Source organism: Gossypium raimondii, chromosome 12 (genome assembly GCF_025698545.1).
Source record: "Gossypium raimondii isolate GPD5lz chromosome 12, ASM2569854v1, whole genome shotgun sequence".
Taxonomy (NCBI): domain Eukaryota; kingdom Viridiplantae; phylum Streptophyta; class Magnoliopsida; order Malvales; family Malvaceae; genus Gossypium; species Gossypium raimondii.
Window position 1 is genome coordinate 29,827,795 of NC_068576.1, and position 5,752 is coordinate 29,833,546.

The window sequence follows — 5,752 nt, forward strand, 5'->3', positions numbered from 1 at the left end:
TCCAACTCATGAGCTAATCTCACCGGGTTGGGATTACTTGATGAATCTTTAGTCCCTTTAATGACCAAGGCATTATCCTGATTAGATTTACTGTTTCATTCTATTTGAGCTATTTTAATTTGTATGCATACTGTCTCTAGACATAGATGAATGTATGGTATGTCCTTAAACTTGATTTAATTCTGAAAAGGTTAGATGAGTTGGAATGTCATCGAATGATACAACTTGATTTGGTAGAATATGCGTAGCACTCTTGACATAGAGCTGTGCTTTAACCTGAGAAAGGAAGAAACAATGCTTGGTATCATTTTTAAGGATTATAAACATGCAAAGCCTTAGGTAGGGTAGCTTGAAGTCTAACTTTCAAAAGAAGTAGACTACATTAGATTTAATCTGAATAATAGATTGGTTAAGATTTTGCAATGGCAATATTGTGTTATGAAGAAATAATCTTAGTAATCCTAACCTTCCCATTCAACAACGTAGATCCTCTCAACTTTGTCTCCGTATCTTTGCCACAATATTTTAAGTTAGTTATTTGATTTTAATATTGCATACGTGATTATTTCTCTACAAATTGTTATTTTATTTTGCCACAGCTTGATTCATATAGTTTTTTGTAATAGCTTAACCAAATTAATCATATCTGATCCCTGAGGAGATGATCTTACTAGTTTATTACTTGAATAGACGTGTACTCTTGCACATTCGCATATTATATTTACATGCGACAAGTTTTTGTCACTGTTGCCAAGGATCGACAATTTGTTGAAATTTTGTTTTGTTATTTTCTTATATATTTCCATTAGTTTTATTTAACTTTGTTTCTTTTAATTTCTACAGGTTTGTTGTTAGTGCATGAGTAGAGGCATTCATATTAACGAAGAGTATTCTTTTGACCTAAAGATCGAGAGAACTTTGAGAAGAAGGAGACTAGAATTGCAAGATATGACTAGGATTAGAAATGATCCTGGTAGGGAAGATCCATTACATTTGAATGGTTGGGATGTTGATTTGCTTATCCATCATGTGATGGATGATAGAGGTAGACCCATTTGAGAGCATGTTTGCCAATTTTGGATGATTTGAATCTAGGAATAGTCAGGCCACACATTTAATCTCAGCATTTCAGGTTGAAACATGTAATGTTTCAGATGCTGCAAATGGTAGGAGAGTTCAGTGGATTGCCAACTGAAGATCCACGACTCCACTTAAGACTTTTCTTGGAAGTCTATGACTCATTCAGGCAATAGGATGTTCCTAAAGACGCCTTGCGACTTAAACTGTTTACATATTCATTAAGATATCGTGCCAAAGCATGGTTGAATGCTTTTTCGTCAGGGACGGTGGCATCTTAGAATGACCTTTTTAAAAGGTTTTTTCTACGGTATAATCCTCCAAATTTGAATGTCAAGTTAAGGAATCATATCACATCTTTTCAGAAATCAGAGGATGAGACGTTGTATGAAGCTTGGGAGCGATTCAAGGAATTACTTAGGAAATGTCTGATTTATGGTTTCCAACACTAGACACAGATGAAAATATTTTACAATGGATTAAACGCGTATACAAGGATGGTAGTTGATACGTCTGCCAATGGTACTTTCTGGATAAAACATATAATGAAGTGTATGAGATTTTGGAACGGATTGCGAACAATGATTATCAATACCTTACTACAAGAGTGGGAACAGGCAAAATGGTGTTGGCACAATGGAGCTTGATGCAATCATGTAATTAACAGCTCAAGTATCATCTTTAACTAATATGCTCCAAAAATTAAAGAGACCAGCTACAATTTAGGAGATTAAAACAACTGAGCTATCACGAGTTATTGCGAGGAAGATCATGTTTTTGATGAATGCCTTTCAAACCCAAACTTTGTGTATTACATGGGTGATTTCAACCAAAACAATAACCCATATTCCAACACCTACAATCAAAAGTGGAAGAAACATCCAAACTTCAGTTGGAATAATCAAGGAATGTTGAACTCCAACAATGTTGTTCGACAAAATGCCACAAATGGACCACCTGGTTATAATCAACCCATGCCACGACAAAATGTTCAACAAAGTTTAGCATCATCTTCTTCATTTATGGGAGCTCTGTTGAAGGAATATATGGCCAAAAATAATTTTGTGATCCAAAGACATGTTGCATCCCTAAGAGCTTTGGAAAATCAAGTAGGGCAGGTTGACAATGCGTTAAACTCGAAACCTTAAGGAGCATTTCCAAGTGACATTGAAATTCCAAGATCTCAAGGGAAGGAGCATTGTAAGGCCATTACGCTCAGAAGTGGTACTCAATTACCTGGAGTTGTTAATGATGCCACTAAAGATGAGGACAACTCAAATCTCACACATAGAAAGAATTCAGACCCATCTGTGGAGCGGTTTACAACTAAGTAGACCAATCAAAAGAATGTTGTAACTGAATCAAATTGTGTTGCCAATAAAAATGCCACAACAAAACAATATTAGCAATCTAATGGAAGGCCACCACCACCTTTTCCTCAGCGATTTCAAAAATCTAAGCAAGATTTTCAGTTCAAAAATTTTTTGAATGTCCTGAAGCAACTCCATATCAACATACTACTAGTGGAAACGTTGGAGGAAATGCCCAACTACATAAAATTCATGAAAGATATATTGTCAAAGAAGTGAAGATTGGGGGAATTTGAAATTGTTGCTCTCATTAAAGGGTGCATAGCATTGCTGATGAACAAATTGCCTCCAAAGCAGGAAGCTAGGAATTGGGAAGGCAAGACCCACCATAGTCATATTGAACTAGTTGATCATTCTTATGCATATCCGGAAGGTAAATTTGAATATGTGCTGGTAAGAGTAGATAAATATATTTTTCCAGCATATTTTATTATTTTAGAATTTGAAGCTAATAAAAAAGCACCGATTATTCTTGGAAGACCTTTTCTAGCTACAAGTAGAACACTAATTGATATGCAGAAAGGTGAATTAACAATGAGGGTTAATGACCGGCAAATCACTTTTAATATTTTTGATGCCATGAAGTGTGTAGATGAAAGTGAAGAATGTCACGCCATTGGTTTTATAAAAATGATAGTGGAAGTAGAGTTTGCAAAATTTTGTCAGAACAATTCTAATGATGATGATGCAAATCCAGTTGAGTTGAGTGAAGCAGAAATGACTGAAGAACTTGTTGAACTTATGCAACTTAGAATGATCGTTTCCCTTTACCTTTCATCGATCAAATGTTGGATAAATTAGTTGGGAAAGCCTTTTATTGTTTCTTGGATGGTTACTCGGGGCATAATCAGATTTCCATAGCTTCTAATGACCAAGAGAAGACCACTTTTACGTGTCCATATAGAACTTTTGCATTCAGACGAATGCCATTCGAGTTGTGTAATGCCCCAACAACATTTTACCGTTGTATGATGGCGATATTCTCAAACATGGTGGAAAAGTTTCTTGAAGTATTCATGGACAATTTCTCTATTTTTGGCAATACTTTTGAGAATTGTTTGAAGAATTTGGAGTTAGTTCTTTCTCACTGTGAAGAAACTAATCTTGTTTTGAACCGGGAAAAATGCCACTTCATGGTTTATGAAGGCATTGTTCTGGGACATAAAATATCATAAGAAGGGATTGCTGTAGGCAAAGCAAAGATTGAGGTGATCGACAAGTTGCTGCCACCTACCATTGTCAAAGGTATTCGAAGCTTCCTAGGCCATGCAAGATTTTTTCAAAGACTTATTATATATTTTTTGAACATATACAAACCCCTTTGTACCTTGTTAAAACACAATAGAGCCTTCAATTTAGATGAGCCCTGTTTGAAAGCATTTGAAGAATTAAAAAATCAACTAGTGACTGTATCGATTGTAATAGCACTAGACTAGACACTACCTTTTCAACTTATGTGTGACACCAACGATTTCACTGTAGGAGAAATATTGGGGAAAAGGAAAGACAAGGTGTTCCATGCGATATATTATGTGAGTAGGACCCTGACAGACACACAACTTAACTACACTACTACTGAAAAGTATCTATTAGCTTTGATATTTGCGTTTGACAAATTTAGATCCTATCTAGTTGGTACCAAGGTCATAGTTTATACAGATCATTTTATGATTAAGTATTTGGTGACCAAGAAGGATGCCAAGCCTAGGTTGATCAGGTGGATATTACTGCTGTAGGAATTTGATATTGAAATTCGAGATAGGAAAGGGACTGAGAATCAAGTGGCTGATCACTTGTCAAGGTCAGAAGTAGGAAATGAAGATGGCAATATTCAAATCATTAAAAAAGAATTCCCAAATGAGACATTGCTAATTGTCACGACATTACCTTAGTATGTCGATATTGTAAATTTCATAGTGAGTGGGTTGCTACCACCTGAGCTCACCAATCAAAGAAGAAGGAATTTATTTCATGATGCCAAGCAATTTTATTGGGATGAGCCTTTCTTATTTAAACACTGTGTAGATCAAATTATTAGGAGATGTCTTTCGGATGATGAGATTCAGAGCATTTTGCAACACTGTCATTCAACACCTTATAGAGGACATTTGGGAGGAATGAGAACTACTACAAAGGTTCTCCAATCTGGTTTCTATTGGCCAAACCTGTTCAAAGATGCTCATGAATTCTATCAGACATGTGACGACTATGATCGAATAGGAAACCTATCGAGGAGGCATGAAATGCCACTGTAAAATATTTTAGAAGTTGAGTTGTTTGATTTGTGGGGGATCGACTTTATGGGTCGATTTCCACCTTCTTGGGGCAATATGTACATACTTGTGACCATAGATTACGTCTCAAAAAGGGTAGAAGTTGTTGCTCTCCCTACTAATGATGCGAAGTTGGTGGTGTGACTCTTGTATAAAAATATTTGCACAAGATTTTGTACACCCCGTGCACTTATTATTGATGAGGGCTCCCATTTTGATTCCACATTAGTCGCCAACACATTGAATAGGTATGGGGTAAGGCATAAGATTGTCACGGCATATTAGCCCCAGACAAATGGACAAGCTGAAGTTTCTACTAGAGAAATTAAACAGATTTTGAAGAAATTCGTAAACGCAACGCGCAAAGATTGGTCATCCAGACTGGATGAATCTTTGTGAGCATATCGTACTACGTTTGAATCACCATTGGGGATGTCACTTTTCAAGCTTATCTATGGGAAGCCTTGCCATTTACCTATTGATCTCGAACAAAAAACATTTTGGGCCATCAAGAAGCTAAACATGGATTGGTTCACTGCTAGTAATAAATTATTACTTGAGCTAGATAAGATGGAGGAATTTTGAGCTCAGGCATACGAAAATGCTCAACTATACAAAGCGAAGACCAAGTGATGACATTAAAAGAAGATTATGCCACGACAATTAGAACCTAAACAACAAGTGTTGTTGTTCAATTTTAGGCTCAAATTGTTTTTGAGAAAATTAAAGTCTCGTTGGTCAGGACCTTTTGAAATAGTTCATGTTTATCCTCATGGAGCTGTAGAAGTCAAAGATATAAAGACTGGGCTTACATTCAAAGTCAATTGACAACATTTGAAGCATTACTGGGGTGCTTCTGTGACTCGAGATAAACAGTCCATTGATCTCTGAAATACACTTCCACGTCTCCATTATCCTTTTTACTTTATTTGTTTTTCTTTATTAACTTTTTTTTCTCCAGTTATTTTATCTGATTGGTTTAATAAAATTTTTGCAGGTATACTAAGGGTCAAGCTTCATCTTTTAGTAGTT